Source organism: Heteronotia binoei, chromosome 14 (genome assembly GCF_032191835.1).
Source record: "Heteronotia binoei isolate CCM8104 ecotype False Entrance Well chromosome 14, APGP_CSIRO_Hbin_v1, whole genome shotgun sequence".
In the NCBI taxonomy this organism is placed as follows: domain Eukaryota; kingdom Metazoa; phylum Chordata; class Lepidosauria; order Squamata; family Gekkonidae; genus Heteronotia; species Heteronotia binoei.
The window spans coordinates 67,791,333-67,814,309 of NC_083236.1; the positions used below are offsets into that span (position 1 = coordinate 67,791,333).

General features: G+C 43.1%; 1 protein-coding gene across 2 annotated transcripts in view; it reads left to right on the forward strand.

Moving 5' to 3' along the window:
* Positions 1 to 3,055: 3,055 nt before the first annotated feature.
* Positions 3,056 to 22,977, forward strand: part of BANP (BTG3 associated nuclear protein) — a 303,621-nt gene continuing 283,699 nt past the window's right edge. For both annotated transcript variants that reach the window (XM_060253627.1, XM_060253628.1), the window contains exon 1: positions 3,056 to 3,170. The gene's annotated coding sequence lies outside the window, so the exon portion shown is untranslated. The remainder of the gene's footprint in view (positions 3,171 to 22,977) is intronic.

A 22,977-nucleotide genomic window follows, 5' to 3' on the forward strand; every position in this document is an offset into this window, starting at 1 on the left:
ACCTGAATCACTGCTATTTCGTAGGGCCTGCAAGACAGAGCTGTTCCGCCGGGCCTATGGTTGAGGCAGCGGGTGTCCTATTTTTCCATCGTTTGGCCTCCCTTGTGCTGACATCATGCTTATTACAGTGCTATCCTATTGTTATTACCATAGTTTAAGGTGGGCCTGGCGTGACTTTGTCCATGGGGTCGCAAAGAGTCGGACTCGACTGTGCGACTGAACAACAACTGGTTATTGATATGCTGTGCCCTGTCTGCCGGTGGTGCGTTTTATTTATTGTTTTTACCGTTAATTTTAAATTGGTGTTTTAACTTTGATATGTGGATTTTTATCGTTATTTTTATATGTTGCGATCCGCCTTGAGCCCGTTTACGGGGAAAGGCGGATTATATGCCTATTAAATAAATAAAAATACAATAAATCCAGGCTATACAAATACTGTGGTGGACACGTGAGATGGTGAAGAACTATTGGAAAGTGGTGCATGAACTAGTTCAGAAAGTCATGAAGACACAGATTCAATTCAAACCAGAATTGTTTTTATTGAATATATTTCCTGGTGATTATTCCAAAGAAATGAGACATTTGTTGGGACATTTCAATACAGCAGCCAGGATGCTTCTGGCGCAGAGATGGAAATCTCAGAAAATTCCCACGAGAAGGGACTTGGTGGGAAAAATTCGGGAAACAGTTGAGCTGGACTTTTTGTCCCAGCTGATGGCTGGGAAATCTAAGGAAGAAGCAAGAAAATATTGGATGAAATTTTATGCCTGGCTAGATACTCAAGACTTTTAAGATTCTTCGGTGTGAACTTATATCTCCTTTTTTTCCTATACGTTGTATTATATGATTGCCTATATTGGATTTGTCAAAATCAATAGATATTATAACTAAAAGATTTATATATATATAATGTTGATGATGTATAGCATAGATATAATAATAACTGACAATTTATGTATTTTAAGAAAACATTGTAGACGCAGACTTGTATTCTTTAAAAGTATTTTCTATACAGAAAAAGATTAATATGCACTTTTATTTTCTATCCCCCCCCTTATTATTTATTCCCAGTTTCTTGAAACTAATAAAACTTTTTAAATTGAACAAATACTGACCACCCTCAGGGCCAACCCTAGACTGTCCGGCACCCTAGGGAAGGCTAATTTCAGTTTGCAGAACAGATGTGAATGAAATTAGCAGCGATATTTCGGCATAATGCATTGTGAATGAATGAGAAAGGCCAAATGAACTGAAACATACAGAATACCTGAAGGTGTATCTTGAAACTACTTACCTACTGTACAGTACACTGGCAACAGACGGTCCCCGGAAGAAGAGCTTTAAGCCTCGAAACGGTTTAAGGACCGGTTTTTATGAGCGTTGGACTTCAGCTAAGACCATCAATTGTTGAACATATGACGCTGCCTTATACTGAATCAGAACCTTGGTCCATCAAAGTCAGTCTTGTCTACTCAGACTGGCAGCGTCTCTCCAGGGTCTCTAGCTGAGGTTTTTCACACCTATTTGCCTGGACCCTTTATTTGGAGATGCTGGAAAGTGAACCTGGGACCTTCTGCTTACCAAGCAGATACTCTACCACTGAGCCACCGTCCCTCCCCAAACATTGTGGACGTTGTTCACCCAAGAGTCAGTAGGAATAAGAGTGGTTTCTGGTGGGTGGTGATTTTTCGTATGGTTTCTCATGATTTGTATGGACATATTATTTATATTGAATTTTGAACTCGAGTGTTGACATATACTGGCCTAGTTGCTTTGTAATTTTTGCAGAGAGGTTTTCTGTTGTGCTAGTAATAGTTCCTCTGTGGTCCCGATAGTCCGTCAAATCCCCAGGTGGAGGCAGGGGATCCCCTGGTTTGGAGGCCCTCCCCCTGATTCAGGGTCATCAGAAAGGGGGGGGGAGGGAAATGTCTGCTGGGCACTCCATTATTCCCTATGGAGACCAATTCCCATAGGCTGCTGTAATGGAGAACTGATCTGTGGGTATCTGGGGCTCCGGAGGAGCTGGTTTTTGAAATAGATGCACCAAGTTTTCAGCATAGTATCTGGTGCCTCTCCTCAAAACATCCCCCAAGTTTCAAAAAGACTGGACCCCTGGGGGGGGGGCAAATTCTATGAGCCCCCAAAGAAAATACCCCTATCCTTCATTATTTCCAGGGGAGGGAAGGCACACAGTCCTTTTCAACGTGATGGCCAGAACTCCCTTTGGAGTTCAATGATGCTTGTCACAGCCTTGATCCTGGCTCCATTCCCAATGTTTCCTGGCTCCACCCCCAAAGTCCCCAGATATTTTTTGGACTTGGCAACCCTGCATAGAGTCACTCCACTTTCCAAAGCAGCCATTTCCCCCCAGGGGTACAAATTCCTGCAGACTGAGGATCAGTTGTAATTTCGGGAGACCTCCAGACCTCGCTTGCCTGGAGGGTGGCAACCGTGACGTAGCACTCGGATCCACCTTCTCCGTTGTAGCCTGCGGGGCGATTCTACTCAAGCTGCCTTTAAGATCAAGACCTGACCCAGTTTTCCCCCTCCTTCCCCCTTTTGCTTTGCTGGTCTGAAAAAAGTCAGCACGTTGCACGCGGCTTTGTTGTGTGATTCTTTTGTTGGCCTAAGGACAAGCAGTGACGTGTCTTTTTGCTTTGTTTTCACCTTCACCTAAATTGCAAAAACGCGCCCGTTTGGACTTTTATGGGGAACAAAAGCGCCCCCGCGTGGAAGCAGCCGCGCCCTTCAGCATCCCTCTTTGCTGTCCCCTGCCTTGCATAAGCTCTCAGGCGAACCTTCAGCACTACACTTCCCAGCGTACCTCGCCTCCTCCACTTGGCCTTCTGTTTGCACTACATTTCCCAGCATGCTCAGTCAAGGCACAGGGTCCGAAGGAGACCGCGCGCGCAAGGGCCCCTGGGATTCGTAGTGCCGCGGCTCTCGCGCCGCGCCCCGATTGGCCGCGACGAAGGGGCGCGAGGGAAGCGGCCGGTGGGCCGCGGGCTGGTCCTCTCTGCGCGTGCGCAGCTTCCTGAGGCAGCCGACAGCGGGGCGGGGGGAGCGCCGCGCCTGCGCAGCAGCGAATCCGGAGGATCTCTCGCGAGGAAGGACGCCATTATCGCAGCCGCCCGACCAAACACCACGAGAATTCGGCAAGGCAAACGGTAACCTCGCTTCCCCCGCGGATGGCCGCCCTCGGGTCGAGCTCCTCGGCTGGGGCTCCGGGAGGGCCGCGGCGCCGCTCCCTCACGACGACAGCGCCCCGCTCGGCTCCCCTCGGCGCCGCTGGGCCGCCAGCCGGGCGGGGGGAGGGAGGCGAGGGGCGGGGCTGCGGCGCCCGCCCCGCCCTCTCCCCACGGCCCCTCTTGCCAGGTGGGGGCAGGGCGCTCCCCGCGGGGGCCGTGGCGCGCATGCGCGGCCTCCTGGCTGGCTTCTACTAGCCTGCCGCGGCTTTCGTATTAGCTTGCCAGGCGGCTTACAATAATGAATTTGCTCCACGAAAGCGAAATTAAACATTGGGGTTTAAAAAAAAGAATAATCTAATTTTAAAAAATTATTTTAAGCACCTGCCAATTGTTACTTCGAATAAGAGTAATAATTCAAAATTATTATTTTTAGTAAGAGTGATAATTCATTTTTATTACTGTTACAAGGTTCCCCCCCCCCCCCAAGCATTTTTACAAGGAGCTTTGTGGCTTATATTTTTGAAAGAAAAAAAAAGTGTCTTGCTCAACATTTGTAAATCAGAGCTTTTAAAGTACAAAAGGAAAGATAGCAGGGGTTTTTTTGAGCAGGAACGCAGTTCTGGCTGGCTTGGTGTCAGGGAGTGTGGATTAATATGCAAATGAGTTCCTGCTGGGCTTTTTCTGCAGAAAACCCCATGCAAAACAATGGTGATGTCAGAGGGTGTGGCATAATAAGCAAAAGAGTTCCTGCTGGACTTTTCCTCAAAAAGCCCTATGCAAAATAATGGTGATGTGAAGGGGGTGTGGTCTAATATGCAAATGAGTTCCTGTTGGGCTTTTTCTGCCAAAAAGCCCTGAAAGACTGTATAATTTTTTGAAAAATTGCAATAAGTAGCAAAAATAGATAAAAACACCAGATGTGTTATTAAAATATTTAGAAGTTTGTTTTAAATATTGTTATTAATAAGCATACATTTTTTAAAAGAAATCCTATTCTAAAGAGTATCCATGGGTCTCTTCCCCATCTCTGAGATGTAATTGATTAATATTTTTACAAGTAAAAGAATGTATGGTAGGGCAGAGAAAAAAACAGTTAAGATTAAAATACAAACAAGCAAACAAACGGACCGCAGGAACAGCTAACGAGATACCCAAACTTAAAAGCAACAAGGAGGACAACATGAAATAATTTTGAGCCCAGTGGCACCTTTAAGACCAACAAAGTTTTATTCAAGGTATGAGTTTTTGTGTGAACACACCCTTTGTCAGATACAACAAAATGGAACTTACCCGTCCATTCATGTAGGTAGAGGATGAGTAGTAAATTAGCATACAGCACAATGAAGGTGTTTATCAGTTCTGCTGCATCAGAACAACATGGCTACCCTCTTGAATCTATCAACGTGAAATAAATCATCCTTAAAGCGGTCAAAGGAAGTTGCAGCGATCATAGCGTTTTGGCTTTGTCACAGCAGAAGGTTTTGTGTGCCAGAGATGTTTGTCGGGCACATGAAATGTAACTCTTAGTGTGCAGAAATAGATCCTTTGGGCTACAAACAGGAAAAGTGCCATGGGTGGTGGGAGCTACTGAGAGCAGGAGGCTAATAATATTGTAACTGGGTGTGATAAAGCAGTGCTTTAAAACTAAGCAGTCAGCAGCCAAACTTTAAAAAAGTTGCTTCCGGTACTGTTTTTGTATAGCGCTCTGCAAGTGTTCAAAGAGTGTTTTGTAGAGCATTTTGTTAATTTGTGCAACAATTCTGCCCTTATTTGCAGGGAAAAGTAGTCGGGATTGAGATGATTCCCTGGCTCACAGCTCAGCCTCATGTTAGATGCACCATTGGCTGTAGTTGGATCTTCTGTCTCTTAATTTCTCTAATGACAGCTGGGAGGGGGGAAGAGAATTGGGACTATGGTGCTGAGACAAGGGAGGATTATGACCCATTCCCTTGTATTATCCCCCTTCCTGAATAATTCCTTTTCCTCAGTGTGGCTGCTGTTATTGGAAATTTAAAGAACCATAAAAACCCGACTAATGCTGTAATGGACCTCCCAACAGTTCCCATAGGAAAGCCTTACCTGCTAATTAACTGAAGCATCTTAAATTTAAAATGTGGCTACCCTTAACATTTTACAGATTCAAAATGCAGAAACTATTATGCTGTCCAAGTATCAAAAGAACACAGAGGAACTGCAGTAATACACTGATACTCTAAAAGAGAGAAGTTGATTAAGAGGCAAGTTAGTGTAATTAGACACATTTTCTCTTTTTAAACATTCTGTTGATTTTTGATGCTTGGCTTGCCTAGTCATTGAAGGATCCAGGAGATTGTGTGTCTAGTGGGATCTTGGACTTAGTAAATTGGTTGCAGTGTGGGCCTTCATGAGCCTAGAGCTTTTACAAAGGCATACTGTTAGCAAACATGCACACAGCAGTACAAACTGAAGAAGGAGATGTAGGAAGCAAACTAGGAGTCAAGTTGCACCTTTAAGACCAACCAAGTTTTATTCAGAATGTAAGCTTTCGTGTGCTAGAAGCACACTTCATCAGACAATAGGATGGAGTGGCAAACAGTCCTAAATATAGAGAAAGTGGGCAGTGAATTAATATGCAAAATCATGGAAATGTTTGTTAGCAGATTTTTTTTTTAAAGAAAAGAAAGGTTTATTGAAAAGAAAAGAAATACACAACACACAAAATATCAAACAGTCTACATACTACAAACCAAACTACCAACTAAACAAACTATACAACTATACACACTAGTGAAACTACATGCATCAACACCCATTCATACCATGGGAGGTGAAGAGAGTTATAGAGCATATAGAAAACATAGTTACTCCAAACCAAAACCTTTACTTTTAGCCCATTTATACATGGGGTCCCATTCCTTCTGACATTTTTGCAAGTTACCATTTCGTAACCTTGTGGACAGTAAATCAGATTCTGCGGCATCCAGTAGCTTACTAATAAATTCATCTCTCGTGGGAATTTTATCAGTCTTCCAATACTTAGCATATAAAATTCTGGCAGTAGTAACAATATAGAGTAGCAGTTTCAACTTTGTCTCGGGAATATTTTGTCTGCAAATGTTTTGTTAGCAGATTAAAAGAATCACAATTTTGGGTCTGGTGATTGTTCGTTTATGTTAACTGGACCGCATCAACAAGGGGGCAATATAAGTCAGAATAGCAGATTGATGTCTATGTCATTAGGTGTGAAGTGCCATAAATTAGCTGTTTGCCATTCCATCCTATTGTCTGATGAAGTGTGCTTCTAGCACACGAAAGCTTACATTCTGAATAAAATTCTGTTGGTCTTCAAAGGTACAACTTGCCTTCTACTTTGTTCTGTTGCTTCAGACTAACGCAGCTGCCTGCTTGGATCTATGTAGGAAGCAGTTACTGCCAATAAATCAAACCTCCCTGGATTCATGGCTTTTTTTTTAAACACTGTCACCCACGTTGTGATTTTGCCATTCCTCTGAGGAGCTTTGTGTAGCAAAAGTGGTTCCCCCCCCTCTCCATTTTTTCTTCATCTCAAGGTTAGGTAGACTAACCGAACCTAGTGAGAAAGAATGGCTGGCCTGAGGTCACTCTGGGCATTTCATGATGAGCAGAAGTTAGAACTGGGTCTCCATAGGCCGACGCTTTGTTATTTTGCGCGCATTTAGTCTAAGGGGGCAGCAGCCTCCAAGTTGACTACATTAGACTTCTCTGAAATTTCTCATTCATGCATTCAAAAAGAAATAAAATCATCTGCTTAACCACACACCCGTTTCCGTTTGCTAGATGCAGCAAACACAGCAGGAATGGGCAGCTTCTTTGGCACATCTCTCAGGTATATTGCATGCAACTCCAGTTCTTTCTTTATAATACAGCGCAGGCTGTTCTGCGTGAATGCACAAGCGCCGTGCCTGGCTGATGCTTGTGTGTAATACAATATCCAAACCAAAATCACACAGACACTAGGCAATCAAAAAATGGAAATAAATGTCCCACGTAGATAATGTCTTAGCCTAAGTTCTCCAAACGAAGACCCAGATGCTTTAATTTCTCCGTTTCAATTTCTTTTACAAATCTTCAACAGTGGTTAGGCTAAAGAAATTAATGTTAATCAATTAATAAAATTTAGAAATTAATTAAAAAAATTAGGTAATACAATTATTAATCCAGGCTGACCTTATAATGATGATGTAATTCACATCACAATGTGTAAATAATCAATTCTTCCTCTTGATTCTATGTAACAAATAATACATTAATCCCAATAAATAATGGTGGATTAATAAATATTAATGTAATTGCTTATATTGGGCTAACCTTATTCCAGTCCAATAATGTTACTTGTTACATTGGTAGACACCAAGGAAATTAATTCTATATACAGAATAAAAAATAAAATACATTATATTGTGTAATTATTTGTTTTTTTTATACATGACTATTTTCCATTATGTTTTAATCATCACGTTAACTCACCCTATGTTCTGAGCTCTTATTCATATCACTCTTAGGAGTCGAGGTGTCCTAACTATTGTTACTCAATAAGAACCCTTTTGGGAGTTTGTTTGACAGGACAGTCTCTGTATGTTGTGCTTGGGATTGTAACAGCAAAAGCTCTGCTCCCCTACCCATGCCTAGCATACAACATAGAGATTGGGGCGGGGAGAAAAAGGGAGGGCATTGTAGTATTTTAAAGTATGTGTACGTGCTCATGGAAAGCGCAGTGAGGTCATTGCTGACTTAGGGTTTTCAAGGCAAGAGACGTTAGTCCGGAGGTAGTTTGCCATTGCTTGGTTCTGTGTAGCAACCCTGGTATTCCTTGGAGATCTCACATCCAAATACTAGCCACGCTTGACCATGCTTAGCTTCTCAGATCTGATGAGATCGGGCTGCCCTGGGGTATCCAGGTCAGGGCACATGTATGTGGGCCGAGCAATAAAGGAGGTAGGGGGAGAAACAGGGTAGGACAGACTGGAGAGGCAAAAGGAGTAAATTAGGAAACAGGAGTTCAGCTTCACTTGAATGCACTTGGAACGGAAACTGGTTGAAACCCTCAGGCATTTAGGATTGCAAGCAAGCAAGCAAAGGAAAGAAGATTCCTGTTGCTTTGGGTAAAGGGGACTTTTTAATTTTATTTATTTATTATTAGATTTATATCCCGCCCTCAGATGCCCCCCCTCCCCACCTTGATCCCATCCTTTCTTGTTCTTTGGCTCGTTTTCCCTTCTCATGCGAAAAGAAGTCTCCTTTATGATGAGGAAAAGTAAAAGTCAGGCATTTGGTGTCTCCAGAGCTTTTTTAAATAGAAAAATCCCAGCAGGAACTCATTTGAATATCAGGCCATACCCCCTGAAGCCAAGCCAGCTGAAACTGCGTTCCTGCTCAAAGAAAGCCCTGGGTGTTTCAGAAACCAGCAGCCGAGCTCACCCGGTTTCTTGTTTTTGCAGCTGTAGATGCTAAGGAGCAAGCGCTTCATGAGAAGGTGGCGTTTCACCAGGTGGCGCTCTTCCCCCAGACATTCCTCCATCCTGTCTTTATAACGCAGCACTAAATTTGTGATCCCTCCCATCTTATCTCTGGCTGGAGCAATTCCCCCCCCCCCCCTTCCATCCTTTGCAGCCACATAACGGCTGCATGCAGGAACTGATACTTTGCACAATTGGGGGAAGTGATGTGGAATAGACTTGGACTGTCTCCTCCTTTAAAATAAATATTTAAACTCAGAACTGTTTTGCTGTATACTTTGTTTTGCTGCGATTTCAGTCACGTCAGCTTGGCAGAGTTGTAGGATTATTGGCTGCGTTCTCATTTAACTAACGTGGCTTATAGGCAGTCCACGTCAACGTTTGCAAACAGTCCAGAGCTCCTTACCCTCTGATCTGGTAAAATACCCAATATTCTAAAACTCTTGCGTAGATTCATGGTGCAGCATCACTTGGAATACTGCATACAGCATGGATCACTTTTCCCCCAAGAAATGATTGCTGGAAAAGGTCGGGAGGAGGGCGCCAAGTTAATGAAGAGATTGGAACACCTTTCCTATGAGGAAGGTGTTAGTCTAGAGCAGGGGTGTCGAACTCATTTGTTATGAGGGCCGGATCTGACATAAACGAGACCTTCTTGGGCCGGGCCATGTCAGGCTGGGCCAAGCCATGTCGGGCTGGGCCATGTGTGTACCTATTTAAGATTAGGTAGCAGAGAGAGAAATTTTATAAAGAACACAGACAAACACAAATATATTTTTTAAAAAAACTTAAAACATGCTTAAAATGTTAGCACTCATTGGTCTTAAAGGTGCTTTCTTTGTATTTCTCCCATGGGATCCAGGGAATGGGGTAACGGAAGCTCTGGCTCTTAACTTCCTTCCCCAGGGGACCAGGAGGGGAAGGAGCCTCAACCAATAGAAGGAAGAGAGACTTCGCTCAGAAGCGCTGCTGTGCGATTGAGCAAGCCTGGCAAAGCAAGCTCTGCCTTCCCCCTTCCTCCCCAAGGGAGGAGCCTTAGCCAATGGAGAAAAGAGAGCTTTTGTTCTGCAGCTCCTATGCAATTGAGCAAGCCTTGCAAAGCAAGCTGTTACGCAGAAGGAAGCAAGAGAGAGGGAGAAGAAAGCAGATGACAGCCAGTTGCTTGGGGGCCTGATAGGAGCTCTCCGGGGGGCTGCATGTTTGACACCCCTGGTCTAGAGCTTCTTGGTTTAGAAAACTACTGGGTGACCCAGAAAATTTTTCATTAAGCAGTTGCATTGTGGAATTCTCTAGATTGCACTGGATGGCCTAGATGGTTTTGAAGATCCCTGAAGGAAAGCTCCATCAATGACAACAGCAATTTTTTTAAAAATTAATTGCAACCCCCAAACAAATTTAAAAAATATAATGAAATATAAGAACAACAGTGGGCCTGGCAACTCTACTGATAAGCATCCAGATATCTAAAAATATGTCAGTGCATCACTGCCATCCGTATGCCATACCAACCTGAAACCCCTGTGGCATTTAACTACCTTTAAACTTTTTTGTTTTACTAGGAAAGATGTTTTGTTTTTGGAAGATTTATAAACTCAATCACAATGCCAACTATTATGAAAAATGCCCATTGTGGTAGAGCTGGCTTTTGGTCTACACAACAGCCATGTGAAGCAGGGTAGGCTGAAAGTCTGTGAGTGGTCTGGAATCACAGTGTGGACCAAAGCAGGAGAGAAGCAACATCAGCAGGCCATAATGGCACAAGAGTCCAGCCTGCAAAGCAACCATATTCTCCAGGGGAGCTGATCTCTGCCATCAGAAGAGCAGTTATAATTCTGAGTGATCTCCAGCCCTCACCTGGAGAGTGGCAACAATGGTTCTCCAAGAGGAAGTGACTGGTTTGGAGGGTGGAATCTATGGCATTGTACTTGTCTGAGGTCCCACCTCTCCTCAAACCCCACCCACTCCATGCTTCAGGAATTTCCTAATGTGGAGCGGTCAACCCTATGTTCTTCCCAGCAGCCGTAGTAGCAGAAGCAATATTATTACACAGGTCTAGGGCAGGGGTGTCGAACTCAGGTGTTATGAGGGCCAGATCTGACATAAAGGAGACCTTACTGGGCCAGGCCATATCAGGTTTGGCTGGGCCATGTCGGGCCAGGCCATGTGTGTACCTATTTAAGATTAGGTAGCCGAGACATAAACTTTATAAAGGACACAGTCAACAATTAAATACATTTTTAAAAATCTTAAAACATGCTTAAAACATTAGGACTCTTTGGTCTTAAAGGTGCTTTCTTTGTATTTCTCTCACCCGATCCAGGGAACTGGGCAAAGGAAGCTCTGGCTCTTTCCTTCCTTCCCCGGGGGATTGGGGGGGGGGAACCTCAGCCAATAGAAGGAAGAGAGGCTTCGCTCAGTAGCTCCACTGTGTGATTGAGAGCCTGGAAAAACAAGCCCTGCCTTTCCCCTTCCTCCCCATGGGAGGAGCCTCAGCCAGTGGAGACAATAGAGGTTTTGCTTTGTAGCTCCTGTGCGATTGAGCAAGCCTTGCAAAGTGAGCTGTGATGCAGAAGGAAGCAAGAGAGAAGGAGAAGGAAGCAGATGGCAGCCAGTTGCTCGCGGGCCTGATAGGAGCCCTCCAGGGGCCTGATCTGATCCCCGGGCCACATGTTTGACACCCCTGGTCTAGGGGTTTGGGCTGGGTGTTGATGTAAGGAGTCAAGACACCTGTTTAACTGTCTGCAGTCTCTGATTTTTTACCTCAGAGCACAGAGCTCCCCAGCTGACTGATGAAGTGAGGTGGCCAAGTTTGCAGATGGCACTAAATTATTTCGGGTGGTAAGAACCAGAGAGGATTGTGAGGCACTCTAAAGGGATCTGTTGAGGCTGGGTGAGTGGGTGTCAACGTGACAAATGAGGTTCAATGTGGCCAAGTGCAAAGTAATGCACATTGGGGCCAAGAATCCCAGCTACAAATACAAGTTGATGGGGTGTGAACTGGCAGAGACTGACCAAGAGAGAGATCTTGGGGTCGTGATAGATAATTCACTGAAAATGTCAAGACAGTGTGCGATTGCAATAAAAAAGGCCAACGCCATGCTGGGAATTATTAGGAAGGGAATTGAAAAGAAATCAGCCAGTATCATAATGTCCCTGTATAAATCGATGGTGCGGTCTCATTTGGAATACTGTGTTCAATTCTGGTCACCGCACCTCAAAAAGGATATAGCAATGGAAAAAGTGCAGAAAAGGGCAACTAGAATGATTAAAGGTTTGGAACACTTTCCCTATGAAGAAAGGTTAAAATGCTTGAGGCTCTTTAGCTTGGAGAAATGTCGACTGCGGGGTGACATGATAGAGGTTTACAAGGTTATTCATGGGATGGAGAAAGTAGAGAAAGAAGTCCTTTTCTCTTTTTCTCACAATACAAGAACTCATGAGCATTCAGTGAAATTGCTGAGGAGTCAGGTTAAAACGGATAGAAGGAAGTCCTTCTTCACCCAAAGGGTGATTAACGTGGAATTCACTGCCACAGGATATGGTGGTGGCTACAAGCATAGCCACCTTCAAGAGGGTGTTAGATAAAAATATGGAGCAGAGGTCCATCAGTGGCTATTAGCCACAGTGTGTGTGTGTGTGTATTTGGCCACTGTGTGACACAAGAGTGTTGGACTGGATGGGCCATTGGCCTGATCCAACATGGCTTCTCTTATGTTCTTATGTTCAATCAGAGAGAGGCATCCTGCCAGGCACACAGCACAGCTTTACTCCTTTGCAGAAACACATTTTATCCCTTTCACACCCTTAGGGGTGGGATTTCTAAAAATTCCTTCTTAGTGGGTGCTTACATCATAGAAGGAATGCACTCCTCAAATTCCTCCTGGATTTCTAGGTCCAGGGGTTTGGGTTGGGAGTTGATGAGTCAGTCAGGACACTGGCTTTTATATATATAGATGTCAAGGGTTGATAAGGTTGTAAGATCTTCAATACATCGGATTATGGGAGGTGGGCATTTATCTCTCTAGTGTCATAAGATAAGGTTGCAGCAGTCTGTTTATGTTGACCATCATTTAGTATCCAGGAGGCAGGCAAGCAATTTAAAAGCACACAAGCATCCTCAAAGATCAAATAATATTCTCATACAAAATTGATATGATTAATAATAATAATTATTATTATTTATTTATTCTTCGCATTTATATCCCACCCTCCCCACCGGAGCAGGCTCAGGGCAGCTGTAAATATGGCCATTCAACAGAGGTTGGCGTCATAGCTATAGATCAGTTGAGAAAATAGCAAAAGAACTCAGCATCATAGTTTGCTAAATGGTCCAAAGTAAAAATCCCCCTGTCTGTCCAAGCCTTCCATAAAATAGATTTCTTCCCAGTTTTTGGCTCTGGATAATGTTCACTTAGCAAGTGAAAATGCGTCAAAGTAACATTATTGTGACATTATGTGCCATTACTGTAGAAATTGTGGGAGGAACAGAACCTTTTTAGGATGAATAGAAGCTAATGCATTAATATTTAATGAGAGGCGCCTCACAAGAAGCCTCCAGAATAGCCTCAGGTGAATGATCCAGCTAAGAGAAGGATTAATACTTCCTCCAAAAAGAACCAGGTCTGAAGCATACGTTTAAGAGACGTGTCTTGTAATTACAATGCCCGCATTTAGATGTTTTCCTTAATCCTTAAAAAAAAAAAGATGCTGTATTTCACTGTGTTTGCAGGCTCATTTTGGTGTGTATTCCTATGACCTACTTACATTTCTACTTGCTGACAGGGATCCAAAAAACTGTAGCAGTTGCAATTTTTTAAAACTCCTTTTGTCTGTTGGGTGGTAAGTGATGAACAACTAGGCACTGCTCAAGATTAATGTATCATAGATAGTTTTTATTGACTAAAAAGAAAGGAAAGGACTTCTCAATCAACATCACATATTTATTAGCAAACGTTATAGGGGGTTTTTTTTGCATTAATTCAAAGAGATTTTTCCAAGAGTAAGGGGGATTCTGAAATACTAAATGCCGCAGGGGTGTATTTAGATACAAATACTTGCTGCAGTTGTAAATATGGCCATTCGACAGAGATTGGCGTTTTAGCTATACATGAGCTGAGAAAATAACAAAAGAACTCAGCATCATAGTTTGCTAACTGGTCCAAAGTAAAAATCCCCCTTTCTGTCCAAGCCTTCCATAAAATAGATTTCTTCCCAGTTTTTAGTTCTGGATAATGTTCACTTAGCAAGTGAAAATGCGTCAAAGTAACATTATTGTGACATTATGTGCCATTACTGTCAAAATTGTGGGAGGAACAGAATCTTTTTAGGATGAATAGAAGCTAATGCATTAATATTTGAAGAGAGGCCCCTCACAAGAAGCCTCCAGAACAGCCTCAGGTGAATGGTCCAGCTAAGAGAAGGAATTCCAACAATAATGATTACTAGCAATGTTGACTAAAGGGAGTGTCCCCATCAGAGAGAGTAAACCTCTGAATGCCTGCTGTGGAAGGCAATATCCACGGAAGGCCTTGGCCTCCATACCCTGTTTGCTGGGCCTCTGGGGCAGCTGGTTGGCCACTGTGAGAAGCAGGTGGGTCACTGGCCTGATCCAGCAGAGCAGCAGTTTACAGGAGTGTCAAACATGCGGCCCAGGGGCCAAATCAGCCCCCCCCCCCAAGCAACTGGCTGTCATCTGCTTCCTTTCTCTCTTTTGCATCCTTCTGCATCACAGCTTGCTTAGTTGCACAGGAGATAAAGAGCAAAGTCTGAATTTACTCCACTGGCTGAGACTTCTCCCTTGGGGAGGAAGGAAGGGGGGAAGGGATATCTTACTTCAAAGGAAGCTCTGGCTCTTTCCTTCCTTCCCCAGGGGACCAAGAGGGGAGGAGCTTCAGCCAATAGAAGTAATAGAGGCTTGGCTCAGTAGCTCTGTGGTGCATTTGAGAGAGCCTGGATTGCATGGGTGAGAGACACAGAAAGCTCCTTTAAAACCAACAAGTGTTAATGTTTTAAGCATGTTTTATTTTAAGTTTTTAAAAAATCTTCATGTTTGTGTCCTTTGTGAAGTTTATATCTCTGCTACCGGTCAGGCTCTGTTCATTTATGATATTAAGAAATGCTGTTACTAACTATATTCAATGCTAACTAACATAGAAGCTGGGGACAACCAGGAGGGAGGGGGGAAGAGTAGAGGCCGCTTCCCATGAATATCAAAGGTTGCCAAGATCCCTTTGAAGCATACAGTATGTGCCAAATTCTCATCTCCTCTCCGGAGGCCCAAGGACATTGCCTCTGGGAATTGTAACCACCAACGGACAAGATAAGGGGGTGGGGAAGCATTGGGAAAAGTCGCACATGCAAAGCAACCTTTTGTTTTGGGAATCAGGGGGTAGAAACAATTGCTTTGATGTAGAAGGTTAAATGCCAATAGTTCGAGCTGATCTCCATCAGTTCCAATACCTGCCTTGCTGGAGTAGCTCTGAAGTATCCAATAAAGACAACTTTGTTTCAAAATACTAAGTCTGCTTACTTGTGAGCTTCAATGAACCCACGCCTGACACTACCTGGCATTACATTTTATGACCCACATGGCCCGGCCCACAAGGTCTCATTTATGTCAGATCCGGCCCTCGTAATAAATGAGTTCAACAACCCCGACTTAATGTTTTTCAAAACAACAATGCAAACTCCAGGCATTATCCTGCGTTCTCTGCCTTGAAGGCAAGCCTTCCTGAGTTGAACAATATTTAATCCTAAATAGATTTTGTAGAGAATCGTTGCTTTAGTTTTCTCTTACTTTTTTTTCTCTTCCTTATTAACTTGGGTTAAAAAAAGAAGAAGAAAGGTTAAGCATATGGCTCAAAGTGCTGAAATAGTGTACCGGGAATGTGCGAGAGTACGCCCTTGGCAGCGTCAGAACGGTAACTTCATCTAGTGTTTGGATTTATTTTAGATGGCAGAAGACTGTAAAGCAGGTCTAGAGTATTTTGGAGCTCAGTGTCCTTTTCCTTCTGTGGGGCTGAGTTGCAATCCACAGGGTAGATGCTCAGCCACTTTGTCTGGGTCCCTGCCCCTCCTGCTACCATGGTGAAGAACGGGAACGAGACACTCCATCTGTGTTGAGGTCTCCCTCCCAATTGGCTAGAGTGAGCTATGAGCCCTGATCTTGTGTCGTCCTTTCCCCAATTTGTTAGCTTGACTTTCATATAATAAAAGTTATTTTGTACCTAAAAGTATTTTGTACCTAAGCAGCCCCGTGGTGCAGAGTTGTAAAGCTGCAGTACTGCAGTCCTAAATTCTGCTCACGACTTGAGTTAAATCCCGGCAGAAGCTGGGTTCAGGTAGCCGGCTCAAGGTTGACTCAGCCTTCCATCCTTCCGAGGTCGGTGAAATGAGTACCCAGCTTGCTGGGGGGAAAGTGTAGATCACTGGGGAAGGCAATGGCAAACCATTCCATTAAAAAGTCTGCCATGAAAGCGTTGTGATGCGACGTCATCCCAGAGTCGGAAACGACTGGTGCTTGCACAGGGGACTAGCTTTACCTTTTTTACCTAAGAGTAATCATCATCTTTTGAATATTTTCTATTATTCCTGTTAATTCTGATTGGTAAAGCACATCCATGATTCTTTTCTAGTGTGGTCCTTGATTCTTTTCTTTTTTTTTTTTTTTTTTTTTTTTTTTTTCGAATTTGAATAATTTTATTTCACATATATAGTCAAAAATAGTCATACATATATTCACACATACAATACCAACATATACTTACTACCTAACAAACACACCTAACAAACCCTACCAAACAACACATGACAGACAACCCCCAACAACACTTAGAGGAGCGATGAGTCAGTAAAAGATTTACAATTTCAATATTTCCCTATCATTTCAAATCCTAGCGTCTTAGCCCATTCATACATCGGGCTCCATGTCTCCTTACATTCTTCCATATTTCCTCCTTTCAGTCTACAAGTTAGTGTATCCATTTCAGCTGCTTCCATTAATTTAGACAAAAATTCATTCTTATTTGGAGTTTGCGGCTTCTTCCAGTATTTCGCATACAATATTCTAGATATTGTTATAATATGCAGTAACAATCTTTTGGCTTTTTTGGGTAGTGAAGTTTGACAAATGTTCAATAAGTATAATTCAGGTACATGAGGGATTCTTATTTTTAACATCTTTTGCGTCCAGATAGATATTTGTAACCAATATTTTTTAGCGTAATCACATTTCCACCACAAATGATACAACGAGCCCTTAACTTTTGCGCATTTCCAGCATTTATCTGAACTATTTGGAAACGCTTTGGAGAGTCTTTCGGGGGTATAGTACCAACGGTAGACCATTTTGTACAAGTTTTCTTTTAATAGAGAGGATTTAAACAGCTTATTATTTTCTCTCCATATTTTTTCCCAATTATCTAAATCAAGAGTATAACCAAATTCTTGTAGCCATTTAATCCAGCTTTCCTTCACACTTTCCTCTTGCATCTTAATTTCTAACAGCCATGTATAACATCTCGAGATCATTTTTCTATCAGATTCAAATATGATATCATCAAATTTATTTAAATTTTTTGAAAAACCTAACCCCTTATCTGACTTATACCTAGATTTCACTTGTGTTCTCAACCACCAATCCATTTCCGAAATTGTTTCTACATTCAGTTCCTGTCTAACATTTAACAAACTTCCATATGTATAGTCCTCTTCCCAGTTGAAAAGGTGGGGTTGAGTGGATGCCTCCACCGGGGAAAGCCATTTAGGAGTATATTTGTATATTAAATTTTTAATCTCTAACCAGTTTTTATATAAGGATTTCCTTATTTCATGTCTCAAAAATTTGCTTCCTTTTGTTGGGTGATCATACCAAATAAAGGCATGCCATCCTTTGGTCAAATCTGCTCCTTCCATTGTTAAGAGTCTCTTATTTTTTAGAAGTAACCAGTCCTTGACCCATGTTAAAGTACAAGCTTTATGATAAATTTGCCAGTCAGGCAGGGCAAAGCCTCCTCTTTCTTTGCTATCCTGAAGAATTCTTAACTTAATCCGCGGTTTTTTATTTTGCCAAATGAACCTTGCTACCATTTTATTCAACTGTTTAAAAAACGATTTTGGTAATATTATTGGTAGCATTTGGAACAAAAATAATATTCTTGGAAGTATATTCATTTTAATTGATGATATTCTTCCCAGGAGGGAAATTTGTAGGTCATTCCAACGTTCTAGGTCTGTTTTAATTTCCTTTAAAATTTTTTCATAATTATCCCTTACCAAGGTTTTTAAATCAGCTGTCAAATATATACCTAAATATTTAACTTTCCTTTCACAACGAAATCCTGATTTGGCTTCCAATTCTGAAATCTGTTCTCTTGTCATATTTTGGGACAAAAATTTAGTTTTTTGAAAATTAATTTTAAAGCCCGCTACCTCCCCGTATTGCTGTAAGGTTTTCTTCAATTCTGCTATTGAGCAATTAGGATCTTCCAAGGTAATTAGAATATCATCTGCAAACGCTTGTATTTTGTAAACTTCCTTTCTAATTTTGACCCCTCTGATTTCCATGTTTTCTCTCATTCTCTGTAATAAAGGTTCAAGTGTTAGTACAAATAGGATAGGAGATAGCGGGCAACCTTGTCTTGTTCCCTGCCCAATCATTATTGGGTCTGTCATAAATCCGTTAACATTAATCCTTGCCTTTTGGTCTGTATAGATCGATTTAACCAATTTCACTAGATTCTCTCCGCAGCCAATCCGATTCAGTGTTTTCAACATAAAAGTCCAATTAACGTTATCAAACGCTTTTTCAGCATCCAATGTTATTGCTGCAAACTGTTTCTCGGGGTGTTCTTTGTAATATTCCAGGATATTCATTATCATTCTTAGGTTTTGCCTCATAACTCTCCCGGGTATGAAGCCTGACTGATCCTCATGTATTATATCTGGTATGATTTTTTTCAGCCTTTTCGCTAGTATAGCTGCAAAAATTTTATAATCTGCATTCAATAGGGAGATCGGTCTATAATTTTTGATTTCCACTGGATCAGTTCCTTCCTTATGTAGCAACGAAATTAAGGCCTCCTTCCATGATCCCGGAATCTCATTTGTTCTATATATCCCTTCCAGAACTTTTTTATAAGGTAATAAAAGGTTTTCTTCGAAGCATCTATAAAATTCTATTGGCAATCCATCTAATCCAGGGGTTTTGTTAGTCTTCTGTACCCTTATTGCTTCTACTATCTCCTGTATTGTTATTGGATCATTCAAAGAATCCCGTTGCTGATTTGTTAGTCGTTGTAGTTTAGTTTGTTCTATATACTCCATCTGCTGGCTTTCATTCAAGTTCTGTTCTTGATATAACTTTTGATAAAACTTTTTAACTATTTCTTCTATTTGGGATTTCTGTGTCATTTCTAATTGCCTCTCATCTTTCAGGGATTTAATAATTCTTTTTTCTCTCTCTTTTCTCAGCTTAAATGCAAGCCATCTGCCCGTCTTATTCGCGTTTTCAAAATAGTGTTGTTTTGACCAGGTCAATTTTTTCTCTAGTTCCTCCTGAAGTATTAGGTTTATTTGATGTTGTAATATCTGAATCTTCATTCTTATCTGGTCCGTACTATTCTTTTCTAATGTGGTAATTGTTGCAATTGAGTCTTGTAAAATTAGAAGTTTTTATTTTTATTTTTAAAGAGCTGTTTCCTGCTGTTAATTGGCAGCTATCCATCTTGGTTTGAAAGAGAGACAGTTTCCCCAACTCCGGGCATATTTACTTCATCAAGAAAGACGAACTCCATCATCCTTCGTGGGAGGGATTGTTTCCGTGCTGTTCTAAAAATACCTTCACATTTAAATACTTAGTCTGAATATTTCAAGTAATTTGAGTAAGATCTGCTCAGGTTGTACTTGGACCAGTGTGCACAAAACAGATTTTTTTAACTTGTGGAAATGCTAGCTGCTGAAAAAATATTTCTTTCCGCCTTGCCGTGTGAATGCCTAAACATCTGGTCATAACTGTGGGCAAAGATGAACATTTATTCCACCACAAAGCCTCCCAGTTCTGTGCTGCTTGGTATCATGAAGTTAGCACCTTGTTTGCTCCTAGTCCAGGAGTGGCCAAACTGTGGCTCAGGAGCCACGTGTGGCTCTTTCACACACGTTGTGTGGCTCTCAAAGGCCCCCACCACCTCATCAGCTGGCTTGGAGAAGGCATTTGTTTCTTTAAATTACGTTGCCAAGCCAGCCAGTGGCTTGGAGAATACATTTAACGTTGCTTTCTTTCCACCTCCGCCTCCCTCTTTCCCTCCCTCCAATATCTCATGTTCATGTCTTGCGGCTCTCGCATATCTCATGTTTGTGTCTCAGCTCTCAGACATCTGGCTTTTATTCTGTGTGGCTCTTAAGTTAAGCAAGTTTGGCCACCCCTCTCCTAGTCTTTTGTAGACACATGTCTGGAAACCGTTAACCTGGAGACTAAATGCTTCCGCCTGCATCATGGATTGTAAAGGAAGAGAGGATTTTTTTTGGGGGGGGTCATGTTTCCCCCCCATGATTCTGGTGGTGCTGCGTGCCGTTTACCCTGCATTTGGGTGGCCAGTGTCATGGTGCGTGTGCGGGGGACAAATCTACAGTTCTGCTGCTGTGTGATATTTTAAAATAGCTGAAATTGACAATCTTGTAGGAAGTTTTTAAAGTCATGCTAAACCCTTACGGAATCTCATGCTGCCTGTGAAAGTAGGCAATGGTTGCAATGTGGGGCGGCGGGGGGGATGGGAGGAGTACACAGTCACAGGATGTGCTTACAAAGGGCAAGCAGAAACAAGTTGTCCAATAGAGACTGGGTACCAGAGAGCTGTTGTGCCTGGCCATGCAGTGAGGAGAAGCTTAGTGCATATCAAAAATCTGATCTAGAAGCTGGGAAGTGGTCAGAGGCTGACGGTGACTTCCCCTGTATTTGCACGCTCTCTGTGGTAAGTTGTCAGTATTCACTTAAAGTTGATGCTTCAGAGGTGGTTGTCATGCTGAAACAACTATTATTGGATAGCCGAGCTACATCCCTTGTTCATTATATCGGCCCACTGCTAGGTCTCCCTGCACTCGATAATGCATACTGTATTTTTTGCTATCAAGATGCAGTTGATTTATGGCAGCCCCCCCGTAGGCTTTTCAAGGCAAGAGGCATCCAGAGGTGGTTTGCCATTACCTGCTTCTGCACAGCGAACCTGGACTTCCTTGGTGTTCTTCCTAGATTTCCGTGGTGAATGCGTATTAGGTACAATAAACCAAAAAAAAAAAATGTGTATGTTCTCTTGCCCTGGATGAAAGCTATGAGTCTGCAGTTCCCTCTCTAATCATCCAGGGGTTGTTGCAGCTCTTTCAATTCGCATAACTTTTGATTCATCCCTTGAACATGTAAAAAATTCAACAAGCCCCTGCTATCTCTGTTCTCCTCTCTGATGTTTATTCGGTGTCAGGACTGTGCCAGTCACCATATGGGATTTAGAAGAGTTGCAGAATCCCGCGCAGGGTGTTTGCAGGCTGCAAACAGGCCCAGTGTGCAGGGAGGGTTATTCATACACCGACTTGGGAAGGGCCGGTGATTTCCCCGTAGCTGCTGCCCACGCCTCTTTCGATTAACTCGCTGAATAGACCCGGCGGGGTTGGGACGAGAAAGTCGTCGTGCCCTTAACTTTTAAGCACAGTTTCCCAGCGCACTCGATGGTTTGCATGCGTGGAACATCTCATTCTTCAGTAGTCAGGGATTTGTATGGAAGGTTATCAAGGCAAGCATTTGACCCGCTGACATCCCTTTGGTTTTTTTTGAGAGCCTAGTTTCTGGCACTTTTTCATTGGCCAGTAATACATGCATTCGGAGGCTCGTGCTGAGGTTTCGTGAATTTCTGCACGGTGTGGGAATGAGAGCGCAAAGGCTTCTTCGCCAGCTAGCAGGAGGGTCATGTGCCTCTTTTGATTTCCACACAGGACTGAGATGGGTTGCTCTTTAGCAGAGAAGCAGAAACAAGGCACATATGTTTCTGCCCGAAAGGCCAAGAGGTATTGCTGCTTAATAGGTCCTTTTAAAAGTATGTTGGTCGACGCTGTGTGAAATAGACTAAAAGATTCTGACTTCTTCTAGGTTCACCAGTAATCTCCAGCGAGTGGGCAGGTGGGCTGGTGAGCTTGATATAGGGTTGCCAATCCCCAGGTGGGGGCAGGGGATCCCCCTGTTTGGAGGCCCTCCCCCTGCTTCAGGACCATCGGAAAGCGGGGTGGGGGGGGAGAGGAAGGAAAATGCCTGCTGGGCACTCCATTGTTCTCTATGGAGACCGATTCCCAATGGAAAATTGTTCCGCAGGTATCTGGGGCTCTGGGGGCCCCTGTTTTTTGTGGTAGAGGTGCCAAATTTTCAGCATAGCATCCAATGCCTCTCCCTAAAATACCCTCCAAGTTTCAAAAGGATTGGACTAGGGGGTCCAGTTCTATGAGCCTCCTAAGAAGGTGCTCCTATCCTTCATGATTTCCAATGCAGGGAAGGCATTTAAAAGGTGTGCGGTCCCTTTAAATGTGATGGCCAGAATTCCCTTTGGAGTTCAGTTGTGCTTGTTGCAACCTTGCCCTGGCTCCACCCCCAAGGTCCCCAGATATTTCTTGAGTTGGACTTGGCAATGCTAGCTTGATACCTGAACCCACTGCAACCACCCCCTCCATCTGGGGAGGGGATACTATGCCTCAGGTTGAAGTAGTAGTTAAGTGTGCCTCAGTTTGGTGTAGTGGTTAAGAGTGCAGACTCTTATCTGGGAGAACCGGGTTTGATTCCCCACTCCTCCACTTGCAGCTGCTGGAATGGCCTTGGGTCAGCCAGAGCTCTGGCAGAGGTTGTCCTTGAAAGGGTGGCTGAAAGAGCCAGTTCGGTGTAGTGGTTAAGTGTGCAGACTCTTATGTGGGAGAACTGGGTTTGATTTCCCACTCCTCCACTTGCAGCTGCTGAAATGGCCTTGGGTCAGCCATAGCTCTGGCAGAGGTTGTCCTTGAAAGGGTGGTTGAAAGAGCAAGTTTGGTGTAGTGGATAAGTGTGCGGATTCTTATCTGGAAGATCCGGGTTTGATTCCCCACTTCTCCACTTGCAGCTGCTGGAATGGCCTTGGGTCAGCCATAGCTCTGGCAGCAGTTGTCCTTGAAAGGGTGGTTGAAAGAGCAGGTTTGGTGTAGTGGTTAAGTGCGCAGACTCTTATCTGGGAGATCCGGGTTTGCTTCCCCACTTCTCCACTTGCAGCTGCTGAAATGGCCTTGGGTCAGCCATAGCTCTGGCAGAGGTT